The sequence below is a fragment of the Rousettus aegyptiacus genome, unplaced genomic scaffold (genome assembly GCF_014176215.1).
Source record: "Rousettus aegyptiacus isolate mRouAeg1 unplaced genomic scaffold, mRouAeg1.p scaffold_m13_p_17, whole genome shotgun sequence".
NCBI lineage: Eukaryota > Metazoa > Chordata > Mammalia > Chiroptera > Pteropodidae > Rousettus > Rousettus aegyptiacus.
Genome location: NW_023416292.1, coordinates 8942891 through 8967973, shown reverse-complemented (window position 1 = coordinate 8967973; position 25083 = coordinate 8942891). Strand labels below are relative to the sequence as shown.

At 35.8% G+C, this 25083-nt stretch overlaps 1 long non-coding RNA gene across 4 annotated transcripts in view; it reads left to right on the top strand.

Annotated features, from left to right (window-relative positions):
* Positions 1–25083, top strand: part of LOC107521644 — a 98288-nt gene that overhangs the window by 4130 nt on the left and 69075 nt on the right. For all 4 annotated transcript variants that reach the window (XR_004955109.1, XR_004955110.1, XR_001599614.2 and 1 more), the window contains exon 2: positions 3245–3348. This is a non-coding gene — a long non-coding RNA (uncharacterized LOC107521644). The remainder of the gene's footprint in view (positions 1–3244; positions 3349–25083) is intronic.

Genomic DNA, 25083 nt, shown 5'->3' with positions numbered 1-25083 from the left:
TTACTTGATTACAGTTTCGGAAAGAAAAATTCTTAGAGTAATTTTGCCTAGTTGGCACTATTCTGTTACGTCCTAGGACACCTTACCTCAGGGGTCCCCAGCCTTAGGGCCTTGGACTGGTACTGGCTCTTGTAGCCTGGTAGGAGCAGGGCCACACAGCAGGAGGTGAGTGGCAGGGTGGCGGCGAGCAAAGCTTCATCAATGTTCGCAGCCACTCCCCAGCGCTGGCATCACCACTTCAGCACCACCTCAGGGTGTCAGGCTTAGATTCTCATAGGAGCACGGGTCCCTGGTGCCAAAAAGGTGGGGGACCACTGCCTTACATAGATGTCCCGATGTCGTAATACCGCTCCTTCAGCATTTTTTCATGAATAGCCTCAGAGCATTTGTTCTTAGCAAGTTATGTCCTTTAATACCCAGAACATATTCATTCCCAAATAATGCTTTGAATACCTTCTCTGCCTTCCAGGTTTTAACAGGTTATGTATTATTAAGGATAAAAACATTGGAAAACATTAAAAAAATACATGGACCAAAATGAGATTTTATTGATATTCAAAGATATGGTTGAGCCTGTCTATCTTTTAAAACTAAAAATTTTAAGATGGGTTCTGGAAGATGAGCTTCATTGGGAGAGGGCAGTTGTTACAGATAGTTTTCATATATTAAGTTATCACTTAAGGTATTTTTCATTCTTCTAAAAGGCCATTTACCAAGCACAATACACTTAAAGGGTTTTTTTTTTTTTAATTAAAGCCACAAATAAAAATAAACTCTTCCATATTAGAAAAACAATCAGGTGTGTATATTTTGATTGACAATGACATCTACCACAATTATATTACTTTAATCAAGGCAAGAGAGCTCTTCCTGTTTACAGTACATTTGTTCCAGGGTTTCCAGGACTTGAAATTCTATTACCCCTCCTAATTTAAATTGACTTGGTTGGCTTGGGTCTGTCTGGTAGAATAAAAACAGAGTATTAAAGAGGAGACATCACTTGATTATCATTTCCTGTGTTCTAAAAAGTGTTTTTTTTCCCAATTTTGAGGAAAACGATCATTTCTTTTCCTTTGCCTTTTTAAGAAACTGAGCTATAATTATGTTTTAGGATGTAATTGAATCTACCGATTAAGAAGCCAGCTGCTAATCCTTTGTCCTTAACTGTTAAATGTCAAGTTTTCAATATCTTATGTAAGCAGAATTTATGATAATGCTATGGAAGTTTAAATCACTGAAATTTTTAACATTTTCTGTTTGAGATTAAAAAAAAATACACACATATAGTATTGCCTTAGTAACATTTTGGTTATAATAAAGGTTTTGTGATCCAAATCCTTATTTAAAAGACTCACATTTTTCTTATATCTTATTTTAAAATATTGATAATTGTATAATATCAAATTGGATTATTAGCAGCATAAACACAAAAAACTACCAGGGCTCCTTCACTCTTGAAGAGAAAATTTGTTTTGCACCTAAATTGTAAATTGTATTTTAAATTTTATTTTATTTTTAGCTAGGTAATTAAGATTTTAGGCTTTCATCTTGTTTTTAAGTCAGGTTTAGTGAGGTAATTTACATGCAGTAAAATTCATTCTTTTAGGTGTAAAGTTCTATGAATCCTGACAAACAGTCATAATCATTACTGCAATCAAGTCAGAACATTTCTACTACCCCAGAAAGTTTACTGTGCCTCTTCGTGGTCAATCCCTTTCCTGAAGATAAAATTTTAAGTAAAATTAATGATATAAGACTTGTGAAAACATGCCTGGTATACAGGCCTTGGACCATTGTTGTTATAAACTGAATTACAACTTTAGAGGGAAGGAAATGTAATTCAAACAAATCTAAGATTTTGAAAATATTACTCTAAAGTGATTGGGTAGGTGTTACAAACAAAAGAGAAGGATCGATTTTATTATGTTTTAGTCTATCTCCCTAATGTATGTTTACGGTATATTTTTCCTTACCCTATGTCCATTTCCCCAAATATCAGGATATGACTAAATCCTAAGGCATTTTCTCTTGCTATCTTGTGTTTTAGTCTTTTCAGTGAATATTAAAAGTGGAATATTTTTCCTGCCCTCCTGAAATAAGCAACTTAAGGGCAAGGACCATATCAGCTTTGTTTATTTATCACCATTCAAAGATATCTGTACAAAGAAGCCTAAATATTTGTTAAATGAATGAAATTTTCTTTAATTCGAATGGTTTCAAGCTGAGCAGAGAGGGATCTGAGAATAACTTGGATTTTCTCAAGTAAACATTGAGAGTATTGGTAATAGTAGGTTAAAACTTAAAACTTGGTTAAAAAAACCTAGGTTTTAGAGTTGGGCCTAAATTTGAATACCAACTTTGTCATTTAGCTGTGAAACAAGGCAAATTTATTTCTCTGGGCATCAGTTTTCCTATATGTAAAATCCAAAGCAAAACAAAACGCATGTCCCATTAGAAAAGCACTGAGGAGGAATTCGAAGTTTAAGCATTTGGAACAGTATCTTGCTCATAGCCCAATTCTTTCAACTTGCAATCTTCAAAAGTCACTTTTACACTGCGTACCACAGTTGTCCATAGTGGAGGAGAGAAGAGACTCTTCGAATGGCATGTGCAGGTGCCCGGAACTGGCCTGTGATCTCAAAGGGAATAATTAATCCTAATTTGTCTTTTGGTTAATTACACATGTCCATTTATTGGAATTTCTCAGGAAAGAAAGAGTGGCAATACAGAAGAGAAAGGAAACAAGATGGGGAATTTGAGAAAGGGAAAGATGTTTATTGAATGAATGATTGAATAAATGACGAATGAATGAATAAACAGAGCAAAAACATTAAAAAGAATATTGTCCTATATAAGCCATCTTGTTATATGACATCTATAAGAAAAAAGAGAAAAGTAAGTGTGTTATACAAACAACACAAAAAATAGGTATGTAAATGTTTTGGAAAAATTAAGAATGCAAAAGTTTTTTTTTATATACAGTGCCAATTTGTATACATTACATTGTATTAAGATTCAGAAATTTCTGATTTCCTAAAGCTGTTAAAGAATTTGACCAATACAATGGTAATAGAGCAACCAAATTAGGAATATAATGAAACAAAAAATGCCATTTTTTCTTGCCCAGTGAGCACAGAAAATTGAATTTTCTATGCCCATCCAAACTATCAAGTTTGAGGGTAGAACAAAGACAATTTCAAATAAACAAGTTCTCAAAAATTAATTCTCTTTGCTTTTGTCTCAGGAAGCTATTGGAAGGGGTACTCTATCAAAATAAGGGAATGAACCAAGAGGAAGGTGTGAGATGTTGGAACCAGGGACTCCAACTGGTGTTACAAAGGAACAGAGGTAACTTTAAAAAATATTCATAATATGAAAGATTGAAATAAAAAATTTGAAGAAGTACAGGTGAAAGAAAAAGATGTAATAAAATAGAAGGTATAAATAAGAGAAAGAGAAGTGCACACTCTGAACCTATATACAGTTTCAAGAATGGGATGGTAAATCTGGCCCTTAAGTGTCCTAGCATCCAAAGCAAAAGGAAAAATATTCTCGATTGCAAGTTGCATAGATCAAAACAAAGCAGTTATTTCCTGAAAGGCCTGTTGTAGATATGAAAGCATACTTTGCTCTTAATTTTACTTCTAAAATAGGACATTTCTGTTTCTTATAGTGTATCCTATGGCCCCCAGCATCATTATGTAAAGGCAGTTCTATAGAGACTAAATAGTATTTTCTGAAGTGAACCACAGGCATGTGAATGGATAGTTGGGTTATAATTAATTGGCATCCCACTAAACTTCATGGGAGGCTAGAAGAACGTTGGCAGGTACTATCCTGAGCGATTTAGCTCTTGCCACATACTGACTCCTTTGAAGCAAAACAACATCTAACTGCACTTGCCCTCCTTAGGAGGTGATGTAACGACTCTGGTTGCTGGAGCATGTTCAGCTGGGGCCCCGTACCCCACCACAAATGGCTCATCATAGTATGCCTTCCTGCCTTAAATTCTGAGGGAAATTTTGGTAAATACACTTTTCTTTAATGTACTACATTTCTAATAATGTTTTAGTATCTTTAGACTGGATTTTCTGGCTGTCTTATTGATCTAACTCTGAATCCAATCTAGATAGGAAACTTTCTGATGGCTCTGTTCCTTCAGCAGGTAACATCCAGGGTATCATCCCCCTCAAACAATCTTACATAAGCATTTATTTTCTACCACCAGGCTTATATTAATAATTAAGATTGCATTTAGTTAAAAGCTATAAAGTTTGGATAAGTAACTAGAATTTTCAGTTATCACATATCATCCCTCTAACTAATGATGAAAAGTTACTGTACCACCTATATAGGTCTTAATTTTGAAAAATTTAATCTCTTAGCCTTTCATTTGATATATTTTCCATTAATAATAATTCTTAATGGAAAATCAAGTATAGTTTTTATTACTCATTGTTTGCCATTAGTAAACTGGTAGTTCACTAGTTATTGAATAATCATTGGAAAGAAATATATTCTTTAAATAGATTTTGAACCAACCTTTGGAAAGATAAAATTTTGTGCTATTATCTCTTTCGTGTCTTATAGAATATGTTTATTTACACATAATACCTAAATCTCTCTGATACCCTAAAATTCAAAACCTTAAGAGGAGACTTATGTTTGTATAGTATTATTAACTGCTCTTTTCCAGGAAGCTTATTAATAGGATTATTTTTCAAAGAAATATACTCCCTGCCTGCCATTTACCGGCCAGTTCCCACTATGCAAGCATTTCTGCTGTTTAATAGAAATGCTTGAAATTGAAGACTAGAAAATGGTAGCCTGATAGAGTCCATGGCAACATTTTTAGTTTGACCTGAAGTTAGTTACCATATGGTAAATGAAATTCAATGAAATAATATTTCTTCACAGTTAAATCTACATTTAGCATTGCTGTAAAATTATATTTAACCAAGTTCTTTTATTTTTCATGACTACTGTTAATTTTTGGCTCCATTTAAAAATAGAAACATGTTTTCTCAAACTTGATATGATTTATAAACAGTGATTTCTGAAGTACTGAATGTTGTATTCCTATAAATAGAACTGTAATAAATTTAGGAATAGTTTTTGTAAGTGAGAAAATATCACAGACGTTGAAGAGTTTTTAAAAATTTTTTCCAAATTTAGCAAACTATTTTGACTTTAGAAAAATCTATACAATAAGAATTTATAGGAGTGACATCAGCAAGATGGCAAAGTAGGAAGCCCTGGCGCCTTCTTCCTCACAAACACACCAATTCAGCAACAGTTCATGAACAACTTAACTTTGTGAGAAATTCACAAACTAAGTGAAAGGCTCTCACACTGTGTACAAATGTGAAACCAGACTCACCAAAGCTAGTAGGGACATTCAGGACACCCTGTCACCAGAGTCCATGCCCCCAGCACAGCACACGCAATCAGGGAGACCACCTTAGCTCCCAGCTTCTCCAGAGGAAGGAAGAGTTGGTTTGTACCTCTAGCACTCCAGCTTTTCCAAGGGGGCTCCCCAGAGGAATGGCTTCTGTTTTGCAAGACTTGGAACTCTGACAGGTCTGGCATAATCTAGCCACCTGCAGGAGAATGGAGTCAGCGGTGTAGGCTAGTAGATGTCATAGATCTTCCCTCCTGCTTAGCACAGAGTGAGCAGGTGAAAAACCCAGCTCTCAGTTATCCCTTGGGGAGGGAAAGAGTTAATCTATGTGTCCAGCACCCCAACTTCTCTGGGGCTGATCAAAGAACTAGAATCTGATTCGCCAGTCTTGGAGCTCTGGTGAGTGGTGCAGTCTAATGGCCCGGGGGAGAATGGAGACAGCAGTTTAGACTGATAAATGCAATAACTCCCCCACCCCTGGCTCAGCACAGGGCAAGTGGACAAAAAAACACAGCTTCTTGCTTCCCCCTGGGGAGAGAAAGGGTTGATAGATGCCCCCAGAATCTCTGGTGGGAGTCTTCTCTTAGATGAGGCCATGAAGATTAGGAGAGGTGCCTGCTTTGTCTAATGTACAGACACCAACACAGAGAAACAAGGAAAATGAGGAATCAGGCAAAGGTGTTCCTAACAAAGGAGCAAGATAAATCTCCAAAAACTGACCCTAATGAAACAGAGAATTGATAGAGAATTCAAAATAACTGTCATAAAGACTTACTGAGGTCAAAAGGAAAATACGTGAACACAGTGAGCATTTCCAAGACATAGAAAACATTTAAAAGTGCCAACAGAAATCATGGAGCTTAAAAATACAATAACTGAACTGAAAAATTCACCAGAGGGGTTCAACAGTAGACTAGATCAAACAGAAGGAAGGACCAGCCAACTTGAAGACAAGTTATTGGAAATAATTCGTCAGAAGAGCAAATATATAGACAAATCCAGAATACTGTATTAATGTAATGGTGGTGGGTAAATCACTTTTAATTCTAGTATAAAAGTTAAAATACCAAATGAATATAACTAAAACATATGTTAAAAGATATACAATATGAATAGATATAAATAACGTCAACAATAACAAAGTGTGTGTAACTGAACTTAAATTATTATCAGCTTAAAATATACTATTATAACTATAAGATATTTTGTGTAAGGTCCAAGGTAATCATACACACATACATGCACAAAAATTTTTATAGAAGTTACACAAAAGAAAAAGAGAATGGAAGCAAGGCACACCAATGCAAAAAAAGTCCAAACATAAAGGGATTCAAAAAGAGAGGGAAAAACAGACAAAAGAAGTACAAGACTAACAAAAACAACTAACACAATGGCAATAGCAAATTTTCCGTATGAATAATTACTTTAAATGTAAATGGATTAAATTCTCCTATCAAAAGGCATAGAGTGGCTTAATAGATTAAAAAAAAAAAAAACCCAACTATATGCTGTTGATAAGAAACTCACTTTACATTTAAGGACACTCATAGGCTGAAAATGAAGACAAGGGAAAAAAAATACTCCATGCAAATAGTAACCAAAAGAAACGGGTGTAGCTATACACATATAGGAAGAAAAATAGACTTTAAGTCAAAACTGTTATAAGAGACAAAGAAGGACATTATATAATGATTAAAGGTCACTCTGCCAGGAAAATGTAATAATTGTATATGCACCATCAGAACACCTAAATATATAAAGCAAACACTGATAGAAATGAAGGGGAAAATAAACAGTAATATAATAATAACAGGAGATGTCAATACCCCACTTTCAATAACAGAACATATAGATAGAAAATCAATAAGGAAACAGTACTTGAACCAACACTTTAGATTAATAAGGGTATGCAGAATATATGTTCTCTCAAATGCATGCGAGTTTTTCTCTAGTAAAGATCAAGTTAGATCACAAAACAAGTCATAGCAAATTTAAGAAGATTGAAATCATATCATGTATATTTTGACCACAAGGGAATGAAACTAGAAATCAATAGCAGAAAGAAAACTGGAAAATTTACACATATGTGGAAATTAAACAACACACTCCTGAAAAACCATTGGGCTAAAGAAGAAATCATAGAATAAATTAGAAATACCTCAAGACAAATAGGAATGAAAAGATACCAAAACTTATGGGACACAACAAAAGCCATACCAAAGGACGTTCACAGTGACACATTAAAAAAGAAGAACTCAAATAGTCTAATTTTATACTTCAAGGAGCTAGAAAAAGAACAGACTAAGCATAAAGTTAACATAAAAAAGGAAGTAACAAAAATTTGAGCAGGAATAAAGCAGAAAATAGAAAAACATAAGAGAAAAATCAATGAAACTAGGAGTTGGCTTTTTGAAAAAGAAAATTGATGAATCTTTAGACTCATAAAATCAGAAATGAAAGAAGAAACATTATAACTGATGCCACAGAAATGAAAAGGATCCCATGAGACTATGAACAGTTATATGTCAACAAATTGGATAACCTAGAAAACATGGATAAATTCCTAGAAACATATAACCTATCAAGACTACATCATGAAAAATAGCCTGAACAGGCTTATAACTAGTATGGAGATCAAATCAGTAATCAAAACTTTTCCAACCAAGAAAAGCCCAGGATGAGATGCCTTCACTGGTGAATTCTACCAAACATTTAAAGAAGAATTAATGCTAATTCTTCTCAAACTCTTTCAAGAGATTGAAAGTTAGGGAACAGTTCCAAACTTATGAGGCCAGCATTACCCTTATACCAAAGCCAGACAAAGATACCACAAGAAAAGAGAACTACATGCCAACATCTTTAATGAATATAGATGCAGAAATCCTCATCAAAATAACTAGCAAACCAAATCCAACAGCACGGAAATAAATCTACACACATATAGTGAACTGATCTTTGAAAAGGTGCCAAGAATGCAAATGAGGAAAGGATAGTGTCTTCAACAAATAGTGCTGGGAAAACTGGACATCTACATGCAGAAGAATGAAACTCAAAGGACCCACGGATGCATGTGTGAAAAAAAAAAGAATAAGTTGGACCTTTCTTTTACATCGTACACAAAAATCAATTCAAAATGGATTAAATACTTAAACGTAAGACCCCAAACTATAAGAAATCTAAAAGAAAACAAGGGAACGCTTCATGACATTGGTCTTGGCAATGAGTTCATGGATATGACACCAAAAGCACAGGCAGCAAAAACAAAGATAAACAAGTGAAACTACATGAAACTAAAAAGTTTCTGCACAGCAAAGGAAACGTTCAATGAAGTGAAAAAGGCAACCTACAGAATAGGAGAAAACATTTGCAAACCAACTCATATGAGGTTAATCTCCAAAGTATATGTGATGGTTAATTTTATGTGTCAACTTGACTGGCCTAAGGGATGCTTAGATAGCTGGTAAGACATTATTCTGGGGGGTGTTGATGAGGATATTTCTGTAAGAGATTTGTATATGAAGCAGTAGACTAGATAAAGAATATCCATCCTCATCAATGTAGGTGGGCATTATCCAACCCATGGAGGGCCTGAATAGAACAAAAATGTGGAGGAAGGGTGAGTTCTCTTTCTTCTTGAGCTGAGCCATCCATTGTCTCCTGCCTTTGGACATCAGAGCTGCTGATTCTTGATCCTTCAGCCTCAAAGACACAATCAGCTCCCCTAGTTCTCAGACCTTTGGACTCAGAGTAAGTCACATGCGCAGCTTTATTGATTCTCCAGCTCGCAGATGGTGATTGTGGGACTTCTCAGCCTCCGTAACCACATGAGCCAATTCCTATAATAAATCTCTCATGCATATGTCTGTCTATATATATTCTATTGGTGTCATTTCTCTGGAGAGTCCTGACTAATACAATATATAAGGAACTCCTACAACTAATAATCTGATTTAAAAATAGACTAAGGACTTAAAATAGACATTTCCACAAAGAAGACATAGAAATAGCCAAGAGGTGTATGAAAAAATGTTCAGTGTCACTAATCATCAGGGAAATACAAATTGAAACCACAACGAGATATCACTTCACACCTTTCAGAATGGCTATTATTTTAAAAACAAAAACAAGTGTTGGCGAGGGTGTGGAGAAATCGGAACCTTTGTGTATTGTTTGTTGGTGGGAATGCCAAGTGGTGCAGCTGCAATGGAAAAACAGCATGGAGGCTCAAAACATTCCAAATAGAACTGCTGTGTGATCCCGCAATCCCACTTCCAGTATCCAAAAGAATAGAAATCAGGTCTCAAAGAGCTGTTAGCACTTATTCACAATAGCCAACATGTGAAAACAACCTAAACTTGTCCATCGACAGATAAATGGATAAAGAAAATGTAGTGTATACATACAATGGGATACTATTTAGCCTTTAAAAAGGATGTTCTAAAATATGCAACAACATGGATGAACCTTGAGAACATTATGCTAAGTAAATTAAGTCAGTCAGCCATACAAAAATACTGCACGATTCCACTAATACGAGGTATCTAAAATAGTTACATTCATAGTACGAAAGAGTGGATGGTAGTTGTCAGAGATTGGGGAGAACGGAAATTGGGGTGTTACGATAACCAACAGATATAAAGCTTGTTAAGCAAGGTGAATAGGCTCTGGGGATCTGCTGTACGATATTGTACTTCGAGTCACCAATAATATGCACAAAATATAACAATTTTAAGACTGTGGAGCCCATATTAAGTGTTCTTACCGCAATGAAGTTTTTAAACATTTTCTCAAATGTAATTTTTGGTTTTTTGAATCTTATTTTTTCCTTATAGAAGTTCTGAAACTCAGTGCTACATAAAAATAGCACTTAAATCAATAGCAAAACTAGTTAACTTATATGTAAGAGAAAATCTATAGCCATAGGATCTTAATAGCTGATAACTGTGATTCATTGCTCTCCACAATCCCATCAGCATTCAAAGGGTTGAACCAACACTTCAGTTAAACTAGCTAAAGGCTCTCTTTTACATATATATGTCATCTAATTATGGAGATAACCGAAAATATTCTTTGTTCAATTGACTTAACTTCCTCAGTGTTAAATTCATTTTGCGAATATAATAGAAATATAATATTCTTAAATATTTTAGAAATTGAAAAATTGAAGAACTAGTCAAATACAATGCATTTTTAGATTTTTGCTTTCTAAAAATCAGCTGACCAACTAACTGTAATGTTAGCATGTGATTCCAAACCTACTCGCTGCCTCTACTTACCTATCTCCTCTCCTAGACAGTGAGCTCTTTAAGTGAGAAATAGTGTCTTTTCATATTTGGAAACTTAGAGTTTAGGAAACATAGACAGTAAATTCTTGTTGACTGAATTTGAATGACTAGCAAATAGCTACAGAAAGTGAATTATTATCACCAGTATTTCGGAATGAATCAAATAAGGCTCTTTACTCTTACCTTTTCTTTCCCCCACAATCTCTATTTCATACCCTTGAATAGGCATGATCTACTTTTGTCTCTATGCTTGGTGTGTGTGTGCATGCACGTGTGCGTGCAATATGAATGTTTCAATGAGGTATCTACCTTTCCACACCTTCCATCTCTATAGCCTAGAATCTGGAAAATTTGAGGGACATTCATAACTTTCCCACAACTTTCATAATGGAAGTGTCTTTACATAGCTTACGTGCCCATTAAACAAGTAAAGACATATGATTCCTTTGTATTGGATTTACGATTTCATACAGTTAGAGGGAAAAGGCAAACATCAAATCATTTTTAAAAGAGGGCATTGGCACACTAGAAATGAGGAAGGGCAGTAGTACAGCCAAGCACTGACTTGAGAGACCTAGATTCCAGTACTAGTGTCCCCTGACTAACTGTGAGACCTACACTAGTCCCTGGGTCCCTATTTGTTTTCTCATATGGAAAATGAGAGGGCTCAATGACCTTTAAGATTTCTTCCAATTTTGTGGTTCTATGCTTAGAATGACTTTCAAATAACAGAGTACTGGCAATGACAAAATGGAAGCCTTAAGCCTTTTTTTGCTTTGCTCTATTGTGCATTCACTATATCATTGTGATGTAAAAACGAGTTTTTTAGAATTTCCATTTTTCACATGGGAGTCAGAATGGGTGACTTTGGGTCATGTGATGGATTGCCTAACCTCATTCTAGGCAGCTATCTTGGATCATCATATGTTTAGGAGGAAAACAAGTTAGTCTCTTCAGGACAATAGAGCTTATTTTATACCACTGTTATGTTGGCCTAATCAATTATTCCCTAATGTTTTCCACTAGATTAAATTGAGTAGTTTCACTGTTAACATTTTACCCCAGGCCTCTCTATCTTATTCACAAACAAATCAGTGTTTTTTAGAACAACTGGAAAGTGAAAATCACTGTTCATACTTTATGGTCTAAGCTTGTGTCATAATTCCCTTTATCCTCCACAAGGAAATTCCCTGTTTCTGTTTCCTTTCCAATATTAGAGCACTCTCCTGGATTCTCAGTGTTTGCCCCTGAACACTAGATCTCCACTCCTGCCCTCATTGCTTTCCAGGCTGTGAGGGATGGACCCCCAAGTGTAAAACACAAGACATCAAGCATTGCCCAACAACCTACATTTATTAATCCTTGTTTTTCAAACAGAAAAACGGATGTATATGCAAACAAATTTAGACAGTGAAAGAACCCTCCTTCCAACTCCAAACCCTGAGTCCTTCTCAGAAGTAATACCTTAGAGTTTTTTGACATAATTTATATTTTTCAAATAAAACATATATTATCTTTGGTTTGAGCTATGTCTCTAAATGAAAATTACTAGCTTGTTTTTTTTTTTTTGAGCAGTATACATAAACTGATTTATTACCATTGTTTAACACCTTTATATGTTCTACTTTAATTTTTAAGATTAACAATAGATTAAAAATCAAAATTATATTGGAAACAGAAAAGGATTAAAGGAACACCAAATTGAAAGCAAAAACTTGGTTTTAATACAGTATCTACTACTTAAGTAATCTATGAGAGCCATTCACTCAGAAATTCTGTAATTTTGTGATTTTTCTCAGCCTACATCTGCATTTAAATGTTAGAATCCTCCAGTATCACAATCACAAATGTATGTGCTTCTTCTGTTATTGAAAGAGAGGAAGGAAGCTAACATTTTTTGAGAGCTTAATATACAACAGATCTGGTGTTTATAATGATATATCATTACCTCATTTAGGTTTTGAAGAACTTTAGGAGATAAGTTTGTTCAATGTGTGATAAAATAGAAATATCTTCAAGATAAATTGTATATATTTTTTTTAAAGGTAAAATACAGATGAGCATGTATGGCATAATCCCATTAATGTTAAAAAAAAAAAAAAGCTGGTCCTTGTATATGCCTAGAAAAATTCTGGAAAGCTACACAGGAAAAAAAAGGCAGGTATTTAGTTCTTACATCCCCTTAAGGAGAAAGGAAACAAGAAGAGACTTTGAAGAGCTAAGAGTATCAGTATCTGCAGTACAACTTATTTTATTGTTTTCTTCAAGTGGAAAAAAGGAAATTAAAGTAGAAGAAAAGACAGTTGCCCAAGTATACATGAACCTATGAAATTTTCTTTTAGAGGCATGAGAGGGGAGATCCTAAGCTGTCTTTGCTCTCCCTTAAGAATCTAACTTCCAATTTTTTTTGGCATATGCAGCTCCGAGATAAACAGGAAGCGGTGCAGAACAAAGACCTGCATGTGCAACATGACGCAATTACAGCGATACAGTCCTTGTTGCACAATATAAGATTTATTTATTTTTTATTCTTCTTTGCTTTGGTGTATAAAATAAAACGTGTTTTGCATTTGAATCAAATGCCATCAAGTATAAGAAAAAATTCTGAACCTTTACATTATACTCATATCCTAAGACAACTCTAGAACACAAAGATAATCCAAATATAGAGTTAGCTGAAAGATGCAATATATAATATTTTTAGGTTTTGGTTTAAATAAAATGGTAGTCACACCCTTAGTCACAGGCAAGAGAGGCCTCTGCCCAGGATCCTAGGCTTCACGGTGCCCTACAAACACCCCCCGACTACACACACACACACACACACACACACACACACACACACTGTACTAAAGATCACACGGGCAGCCTATAATCCTAAAAGTCTGCTCAGGGAAACAATTCATCACATCTCTTTGCTGTGAAGTTTTGTCAGTTACGCTGCCACCAACATCAGTCAGCCATTTCTTTGAGTACAGGGAGGTTTGAGTGGAAGAAGCACCTAGGGAGGTGAAAAGGCTTGTCAAGTTCATTTGTCAAACCCTTTTCTCAGATACCATGAACGCAATAGATTCTTGCATTGAGAAGTATCCTTTCCTACTAATGCTAGGAATTAATTTTCTTGCTTCTCTTTGTGCTCCAATACATGGTTACAAAGGTGACCGTGAATCAGCACGGTATTCTGAACAGTTGCACATAACAGCTGAGGAACATGTTGTATTATTAAATAATTCATATTACTCCTTAATTTGTATATAGACTGAGACATGACATGCATTAGGAAGGATAATGATTCTTTACACTGGCAACAAGATGGGCATTGAATGCTAGAATAGTGAATGTTTTTGTTTTTATTAAATTGATATTTAATAACATTTTTAACAAAAAGAAAAAACAACTTTAAATAATTGTTTAAAAAGTGATATCAATTGTAATTTATATTTTACTTTTTCACTTAATGATTTTTAGTGTAAGGAAAAAATAACTTTTTGATGAAAATAGTACTAATTTAATATATTCCATTTTAATCCTTAATATAATTACTGCCAATAGAACATAAATTATGTGCAAATCTTGAGTATAACAACATACTTAGAGATTTTACTGAAATTGAAACATAATAAACACTATATAATTATAGTATTTATGAAATATATAAGTATTTTATTACTCATCCAACACTGTCAGCTCGTCACAGAACACCCAGACATATCCAATAATAAGGAAATTCTGCTACCTTTCATATTTTGCTCATATAAAAACCTCAACTTTCACCTTTTTTCCACTCGTGTGTTTCATTAGTCAGCTTAGGCTTCCATGACGAGATACCAGACTGGATGGCTTAAACAACCTGCATTTATTTTCTCACAATTTTAGAAGCTGGAAATACAAGATCAAGTTGCTACAGGGTTGGTTTGTGGTGGGGCCTCTCTTCGTGGTTTGTATATTGTCACCTTCTCACTGTGTCCTCATATGGCCTTTCCTTATGCATGTTCAGAAAGAGAAAGAGATCTCTGGTGTCTCTTCTTCTTCTTGTAAGGACAACAGTACTCTAGGACTAGGGCCCCACTCTTTTGACCTTATCTAACTTTGATTACCTCCTTCAGGACCCTATCTCCAAGTACAGTCATGTTGGAGTTAGGGCCTTAACACAGGAATTTTGGGAGGGATGCAGTTTCATCCCTACAGGTTTTATAAAGGTGTATTTGTCAAGGTAGAAATATAGAACATGCCCTACTTAACAGCTTGTTAACTTGATTTATAACTTTGATATATTTAGACATATCATATGTGGTCTTCCATTTATACTCTTGTCTTGGACCCCACAAATCTAAGGGTCAGACTTACAACAAAGAAGAAGTATATGTTGCAATTTTTGGCTAAGAGCAGCTTCCAATGGAACCCAGCCAAAGGAGTATTTATAGAAGAATTTGTAATGAATAATGCTATCTTTCAGTGGAATGTGCTATATTATGAAGTCGTAAGCTTCCTGTCACAAAACATTTGAAAGCAGAGGACGGGAGACCAAATGGCAGGAAGGTTGGGAGGGAATGCCTGTGCTGTGTAGAGGGTTAAACTAAATGATCAAGACCCCTCCCAACTTTAAAATCCTATGAAGACTCCATTATCTGGAAATACAGCCTCTCAGGTCCTCTTCTTTGGTTATCTATCTTTTAGAAAACAACAGTAGCTTTCTAAATGCTGGAGTCAGAGAAATTTTCCTCTGACGCTTAGTTTCTTCTGAACACTCTGCTTAATATTTACATAATCTTTTCAGCTACAAAAACTGTTTTCAAGTTCTGTGTGTTTCCAAAGGCAGACTTTTGTCATCTAATATTTCAGGTTAAGTGGTAAAACTGCTGAACAGCAACAAAAAAATTTCAAATGCATTCCTTTCTTTAAGTATAGTTCAGATAACCTCTAAATAAGGCATTTGATTCAATTAAATCACAATCACGAAGGGGATTTTACAGTAGAATTATACCATTCTTTAGTAAATAGGTGGTATGTACATATATGTGGAACTAGGAAGTATTATTTACCAAGATATAACTATGGAAAGGCTGGAGCTACTGAAAGTCTTCCTCCCAAAGAGAACTTTCTTTTAGTAATGAGAATTTTCCAAATTTTAATTGGAATGGGAAAGTACGTGTTCTACTGATTGTGAAGTATGAAAAGACCTTAGTAGTAGGTCACCTAAGCCTTTGCACTCATTGTGCCAGTAAGGAGACAGACTCGGAGAAGCTAGACCACCTGCCTAAAGTTATCCAGCCGGTTATAAAATTAGGGCTAAACCTAGGTCTCCTGGTCCCAGTCCAGTATTTGTTTCCGCGTGCTACCCTGCCACAGCCAGTTCATTAAACTGTTTAGAACCTGGACTCCCAATAATAAGGATCAAAAGCACACTGGGTAGAAAAACAAGATTTACCTAACAAAATATCTGATGTTGTAATGATAATTTCTGTTTCTGAGTTCTCTTGTTCTAGGTACTGAAGTCACATAGATAGTCCAGAATTCTCCAACTAGAAGGCCATGAGGAGAGGCTGTCCATTTCTCTCTCTCTCTCTCTCTCTCTCTCTCCCTCCCTCCCTCTCTCTCTCTCTCTCTCTCTCTCTCTCTCCATCTCACCAAAATGACAAATCCCTCCATCCCTCTTCTCTCTGTCAGTGTTTATCCTTTTTCACATAAAAACAAAACCTATAGGCATTTTTCAGTAAAATGTTCTGTAAATCAAAAACTTCTTTTTGAAGTCCAACGTAGAAGCCTCCAAAGGAAATCCCTTTAAGTGTATACATAGAAAAGAATATAGAAAAACTAGAAAACCTTCTTTGGGAAAAAGTGATGGAGACCATAAAAGGTAACCTCACTTGCAAAACACAGACTGTGTAAGGAACTGAAACATAAAAGAAAAAGCACCAAAACTGGAACTTGGGTCAGATCCACCAAGAGGAATGAGTCAAGCCAGTACCAAAGGCTCAGAGCTATGAAAGCAGAAAACTCCAAACAGGATATGAAAGTGAAATGACAAAAAACAAAGGAAAATTAAGAATTCTATAAGGAAGTAGAGAAAAAGGAAAATATGGCCTTATTAGGTATTAGATGGGAGAAATGCATAACTCACTAGCCTGGCCAACTCAGATTCCAAGGGAGTCAGTGCTGCTCCATGGGAACAGGTGGGCCATCCATCTCCTAAGAGAATTAGTCCCCAAAGCCCCAATTTCCTGAACCGTAAGGCAAAGGCAGTAGTAGTGCCTTCCTAAAAAGAGTGGAGCAGATGCTGTTCATAAGGCATTTCAGATAATGCCTGGGACCTAATAAATGTAAGATAAATGGTAGCTGTTATTAATGCTATTATAAACTGTTTAATCCAAATGTTTATTCTTTCCTTATGCTATTATTTATTACAAATATAGTATGAAAGTTATATGACCTTCAAATATACAAATAACTATCCTCTTATAAATAAGGCCATCATTTGTAATCCGTCTTCATCAACACCCTTGACAATGAGCCACTAGCAATAAATTTTACTATCTCATATTTATAAAAATGGAACAGAAGCTGCTTAAGCAATTTTCCCAATGTGATACAATAGCAAATCAGTTACTTAGATGAATACAAGACCAGCATCTTAGAGTCCTGTACTCTAGCCAAGATGTCATACTAGGATAAAAATAGCCACTTAGCTTTTTACATTCTTATTTGCATGTTGTATCATGAAGCAAAATTTAAGCAATGATTTAGACTGATTTAATTATAGAAAATCTACGTTTGCCTCGTGGTATGATATTTCTTCATTTTGTTGGTTTTTTAAAATTTACTTAGTTAACATTGGTTAATAATTTTATGTGCATTTCAGGTATACAATTTTATAATACTTCGTCTGTACCCTCTGTTGTGGCCTCACCACCCTAAGTCTAGTTTTCTTCCGTCATCATCTATTTGACCCCTTTTACCCTCTTCATCCTCCCTGCATCCTCCTTCCCTCTGGTAACTATACGCTGTTGCCTATGTCTGTGAGTTTGTTTGTTCATTAGTTGCTTTCTGTTTTATGTCGCACACATGAGTGAAATCATATGGTTTCTCTCCTTTTCTGTCTACCTTATTTCACTTAGCATGATACTTTCAAGATCCATTCATGTGGTTGCAGATGGCAGTATTTCATCAGTTTTTATGGCTGAGTAGTAGTATTCCATTGTATACACGTGCCACAGCTTTCTTATCCAGTTATTGGTCGAAGGACACTTAGGTTTCCATGTCTTGGCTATCATGAATAATGCTGCCATGCACATAGAGGTACATATATCTTTATAAAGAAGAGCTTTCAATTTTTTCAGGTAGGCACCCAGAAGAGAGATTGCTGGGTAATATAGTAGCTCTATTTTTAATTTTTTGAAGAACTTCCATACTGTTTTCCATGAAGACTGAACCAATTTACATTCACACCAACAGTATACAATGATTCCCTTTTGTCCACATCCTCTCCAACCCTTATTTCTTGCCTTGTTAATGCTAGCCATTATTAACAGGTGTCAAGTGGTACATCATTGTAGTTTTGATTTCCATTTCTCTTATAGCTAATGAAGTTGAGCATCTTTTCATATACCTGTTGGCTATTTATATGTCTTCTTGGGGGAAGTGTCTATTCAGGTCCTCTGCTCATTTTTAATTTATAGTTTGTTGTTGTTGATTCATATGAGTTCTTTATATATTTTAGATATTAGCCCCTTATCGGAGGTATTGTTTATAAGTTGAGTTAGTTGTGGTTTTTTTCTTGCTGATGGTTTCTTTTGCTGCGCAGAAGCTTTTTAGTTTGATTTGATTTTTTTTTTATTTCTCTTGCATTTGTTCATAAAAACTCTTAGACCAAGATCCAAATGTTTAATACCTATGTTCTCTTCTATGTATTGTATTGTTTCATGCCATATATTCAAGTCTTTGATCCATTTTGAGTTAATTTTTGTGACTGTGTCAGATAGCAGTCTAGTTTCAAACTTTTGCATGTGGCTTTCCATTTTCCCAGCACCATTTATTAAAGAGGCTTTCAGTCTTTATTGTAATGTTTTGGGCTTTGTCAAAAATCAGTTGCCTATATATGTATGGGTTTTATTTCTTGGCTCTCAATTCTGTTTCATTGGTCTGTGTGTCTGTTTTTCTGCCAATATTGTACTGTTTTAATTATTGTAGCTTTGTAGTATAATTTGAAATTGGTGTGTGATACCTCTGGCTTTGTTCTCTTAGGATTTCTTTGGCTATTCAGGGTCTTTCTGGTTCTAAATATTTCTTAAAATGTCTAAAGCACCTCTTATGTTTGCAAACTAATTACAGAAAACTAATTACAAGGAATGGAAGCATTTAATATTTAAAATACGTTCATATTATTACAAAACAAATAATTCCTAATACACTTATTAGGAAATCTCCTGATCTTTTGTACTTATCACATCTAAACCATGTATGTTGTATTTATGTGGCCTTATTTTCTGCCCCTCTGCAATATTAATATAAATGCTAGTACAATTACTATTAATAGCTAATATTTATTCCTGCTTTCTTACTACATTCCTTCCTTCCTTCCTCGCAGATTTCCAGCTGTCAGTTATAAGATATGGCATAGAAGGATGTAAATTGGTGAAGAGGCTACAGAGTGAGCATTTTTTCCATTCCAAATACTGTAGTAGGGACCAGAAAAGTCAGACAACTAGAGGCTGTAAACATCCAGACTAGGATCCCAAGATTTAGGATCCAGGGCTCAATACATTTTCAAAAAATTGGGAGCATTGGCCCAATCTTGTCTGATCTCGGAAGCTAAGCAGGATTGGGCCTGGTTAGTACTTGAATAGGAGACCACCTAGAAATACTGGGTGCTGTAGGTGTTAAACAAACAAACAAACAAACAAACAAATAAATTTTAAAAATTGGGAGGATTAGCGTTGAAATGCTACCATTTAATTTGCCAAGCATGGCTATTTAAAACAACTAAGACCATATACTAACAAAATTCTTTACTAACAGAAAGACCATGTAAATTTTAAGAAAAATTTGGTAGGAAAGACGAAAATATCAGAGTAAAGGCAATTAACAAAAAGTGATCATTTTGCCGAAGACCAGTGAAAATGGACCGGCCTAATTCTGTGGAATGGTCTTTGAGAGCTGCTTCAGAGACTCCCAAAGAATCCCGTTGGGGGCCATATAGATGCAAAATATAGATGACTTTTATTGAGGGGTTACTCTATTCCAGGCCCTCTGCTAAGTGCTTTGCTTGCTTAAGGAGTGATGACCTCCTAGTGATGTTTGAGTAGAGAAGCCTGCCCCTGCTGCTTTCTGATTCTAGTTACCATGAAAACCATTAGGACACAAGATCTCATTGGTGATCAGCCCATTCCAAAAACATGATCACTATATGAAAATTTTAAACTCCAATATAACCAAGGCGTGAGCAGCCCTTTGGAGGCTGTTGTAGCAAGATCTATCCACACTGGGACTCACTGTTCTCATTTCACAAAGGGACAGAAAGCTGCCAGGTTTTTTGCCACAAACTTCTGTGCTGGGACAAAGCACTGCTTTGACCAGTGTACTGGGTCTGGTCTGAGACCACAACAGCCAGCCAGTTATGAAAAACCAAAAATAGCCCCATAGTCTAAATCAAGACACATGGAGAGTGACCACCCTGAGTCACCCAGACTCATTTGTTACATACTTTATTTTTAGATAACTTTAGTAGGGACTAAAAGTGTTTCATTTGCTGTTTTTTCTCCAAATAAGAGTACAAAGAAAGGAACTAAGTCATGTGGTTTTGTTTAACTTCCATGAATGTTGCAACTAGTATTGATGATGTGATTCCTCAGCTTTGGAAAGCCCACGGCTAATTGGTTGGGACGATGTGTCCCTCCGAACTACCTAAACTGCCAAAAAGATTTTGGCTCACAGACTGTTGCATAAGAAACTTTTGCTCCCAGTAATGCATGTTATTCCAAGATCTTCACTGCCGCTCAGTGCAATAAAACACAAGTAAATGAGAATGTCGATGTGGAATAGAATGCAGTAAAGAGCTTATTTGCCTTATTTATGCAAATAATAAAATAAACTTAAGATTTAAGTTTATCTGTTTATAATTTATATTGTAAATATTCTAAGTGTAAATATTTCATCTTTGCAAATGTGTTATTATGCTCAGCCTTGAGAGTGATTTTCATAGTATATGTATATCATCTGGTCCTCTTATCACTCCAAACTCATATCCTATTCTCTCCTTCCATTCACTACTCTTTGGCCTTCTCTCTGTTCTTGCAAAATACTAAGACCATTCTCACCTTAGGACCTTTGCATTTGCTATTTCCTCCACCTGCTGTGCTCTCCATCATCTTTACATAGTTGGCTCCTTCTTCTCACTTAGGTCTCTCTTCAAATATTCCTGGGAGAAGTCTTCTCTAACCACCTGGGCCAAAATAACCCATCCCTATCAGTCGCTCTCTAATGTATCACTTTATTTTATTATCTTTATAGCATTTATGAATATCTGAAAATATCGAGTTCACCTATTTGTTAACTTACTGTTTATCTTCCCTAGAATAGAAGCCCAATGAGAACAGGGAGTTTGTCTTATCTGTTCCTATAGCCTAGCACTGGACTAGTGTCTAGCACATAGCAATGCTCAAGAAATATTTGTTGAATGAATGAACAAAAAGATGAAAAATTCACTAGCGTTTTCATATTTTGTCACCTTTATTTCAGAGAGTTCATATCTAAGTGGTACAAAGGCTAATGCATGTTCATCAACTTTCTTGGTAGTTTTATCAAAAGATAGACCACATGACTTTGAATGGCTGAAGTTACCTGGTGTAGCGTCTCTAATTGGTCATGTCACTGAACAGTTGCTAGATTTCTGCCTCATTTAGGTTATAGAGCTCAGTCTGAGAGAGCAATCAGATAAGAGCACAAATAAAATTTTAATATAAAAAAGGAAAGTTAGACGCAGTGATTTATTTTAATATTCCTTAAAATAAAAATATTTAAATCAACAGCTAACCTGATTATTTGTAGGAAAAACACACTAAAAACAAACAGCTCATTGTTTTCATTTTTAAGTATTGTTTTGGAAATTCCAACCAATGTAGTAAGATAAGAAAAAGAAAGACATTATACAATGATTTTAAAATAGAGACAAAATTATTTTTATAGATAATGATTATCTACCAGAAAAACTTAAAATAATTTTTTCGAAGGATTTATAGTGGAGGTTCAGTGAGGTTCAGTTATAAAATAAGTACATAAAAAGTGATAGATTTGTTATACAGCAGCAATAGTTACTTAGAAAACATAAAGAAAAAATAGCTAAAGAGTATTATGGATGTTAATAAACTGGCTACAGTTTTTTTCCCCTAGTGTACAAACATGGCATTAATCTTAGACTACAGAATATCTATGGATTTTAATAAAATATTGTGTTTTCCTATGAAAAAGCATGTTATCACTTGTTTATTCTGCTAACATTTACACTCTTCCTGTATTTATAGTTCTATAGAAAGCAAAGGGAAAGGGAGAAAACATGGTCCCTGTTCTCCTGACTTTATATGTTGGAAAGAAATAATATACACATGTGAAACTACTAGAAAATTGTTTCTAGTAACATGTATTTAGGAAATACTAAATATTTAGCATCTGTAATGAGAAGACCCCTTTGCAAGTTGAATGTGGAGCAGTGGGCTTACTGTAAAGATGGTTAGAACTCAGTCTTTGCCATCTGTGCAAACTACCAGGGAGAATAAGGCACAAGTCCTTATAATGATAAAGCAATTAAGCTGAACTTTGAAAGGGAAAGGAAGGCTTTGACTCAATACTGATAGACCAGGTGAGGTGTCATTCCCAGTGGAGGACACGACTTCAGTAAGAAAAGAAAATATAGGACATGTTTGAGAATACTTTCTGTTTGATAACTTTCTGTCCTCTTCTTGTAAGTTCTCATGAGTAGTTTTGTCTGGCTGGAGAGCAGGTATACATGAAAGGGGGCTGGGAAAGAAGGAGAGATTTGAGCTCAGGTCTCAGGATGGGGGTCTTGAATTCCTAATTGCAGAATGTAGATAATATTTGTTGAGCTTTCAAACATTTCAAAATAAGGAGGCACCCTTAGGGCTCTGTTGTAGGGGTATTTGTCTGATAGCAGCACACAGGCTATGTTGAAGCATGGAGAGACGGAAGATGTTAGGAAAGATAAGGGAACAAACAAAATTTTAATATAAAAAAGGAAAAGTTAGACATAATGATTTAGGATAGACAAATACCACTTTAAAGTATCTATTTTAAACCAACAGCTAATATGATCATTACTAGTGGAAAAAATAATAAAATACTGAAGGTGGAAGTGGGAAATTCCACCAGATCTGAACTAGGCTGCAGTACACTTGAGAAGCACTGCAGAGCAGGGGCTGAAGGACTTTGGCACCCGAATGGAGCCCGGCTTTTAGTAGGGATTCAAGAAATATTCATCGAATGAATGATAACTTTCTGTCCTCTTCTTGTAAGTTCTCAGGGGTAAGATCACGCTCTCTCTCTACCTCCCTACCTCCCTTCCTCCATCCATACCTCCCTCTCTTTATTTTTTTCTGTACCAAATCCCCAGAGTCTGACATATAGTAGGCATGAGATATGTCATCCTCATGAGATATGTCACCTCAATGAATGTCACCTCATTAGATATAAGATTGAGAGAAATAGAGGAGTGAACGATTATTCGGTTTTGAACTTATTTCAATGTTAGCAGCATGTTTTCTTTTAACAGGAAAGTTAGCAGTAGGAGCTGGTTTGGGGGAGAAGATGATTTATATACTTTTAAACTGGTGCATTTGAAAAACTAGAAGGATTATCTAGATAATGGGATCTAACAGTTAAAAATATGAAATTCGAACTCTATAGGTAAATTGAGATCCCTAAGATCTGGGAGCATCTGCAGAGAGGTGTTAATTGAAACAGTGGGAGTAATAGAGATCACCAGAAAGGAGGTATAGAAAAGGAAGAGAAACTGAGTTGAGGACAGATTTTGGGACACACTCGTGTTTTATTTGAGGCACAAGAGACGCCAATGAAGGAGATAGTAGGTCAGTCAGAGTTGGGAGGAAAACTATACTTCAGTAACTCCAAAACCGAGGGAAGATTGTCCAGAAGGTAGTTAACAGCTCTATCAAATTCATTAGGAAGATTGGTGAGGACAGAATTCAAGAAAAGCTGTTCCATCTGGCAATTAGAGTGAACATTTCAGAGTTTACATATGTGTTATGGGAAGGGTTATGGGAAATGAAACCAGATTTAAGTGGACAATGTCTGAAACAAAGGGAATAGATACAGATCACTCTCTCAAGAAGTGTGGTGGGATAGAGATGAAAATAGAGTCGACCGACCAGTTTCTTTGTAGACACCCGCCATTAAGTGAATAGCTTGCCCAAAGATTTCAAACTACATACTAGAACGGTCTGTCACACAGTGTCCTGTGATATAGTCTGTTGCCAATGTCCAGTCAACAAACAGTGGCTGATGACTTCCTAAAGCAGCAGCATGGACTGGATTCTGTAGAAAAGATGCGAAAGTGTAAATATAAAGGACAGGAAGAGGCAGCAGGTCGGGAGAAACGACATACAAAGCAGCAAAGAACTACACCAAGCGCAGAGCCAAAAGTAAGCGACGTGGTCCCCTGATACCACTGACCCCCTGTTCCGTGCCAGGCACTGGGATCTTGTTAAGGGATGAATCTAGAGGGAAGTAAGTTCTCTGCTTGATAATGGGATGAGTATTGATGGCTTTGAAGCTGGAATAGCGAGAGGGGTCTCTAAACTGAATTTAAAAATTGATTTTAACGAGTCAGAGTAGGGAAGGATGGGCAATCTTCAACCTGTAGAACACACGTGAGGGCAACACAAGCCGCCCTCCTGTGGGCCAGTGAAATCCCCTCCTGGCCGCAGTGGATGCGGAGAGGTTAGGGCCGAATGAGATCACAAAAGTGGTCCTGAGAGCTATTCACCAACCATGGAGGTCGCTATCCCTCCTTAAATCCTGAAGAAAAAGTTTGTCTCTGCTTGTTGTTCTGTTTCTCTCGCACTGTTCCTCTTACTTAGCTGGGAGCGGAAATGTGCTTCTGTGTCATGCTCACACCACTAGTGAGGAAAAACATTTTCCAGCAAAATAAGAAAATAAATAAATGTGCACCATCAGTGATATTCATGTGAAGGGCCATCTCAAGACCAGGCTGCGCCGGGCCATTCACCTTTTTGAAAAAGGAGGAAGGGAGAGCTCACCATAGTCATCAGAATCAACCCACTCTTTCACCCAAAACCGCAAGGCAGATATAAATAGCATCCCCAAATGCTCTGTCATCTTGTGTCAGCTTTTTCATGAGACCAGGGACTG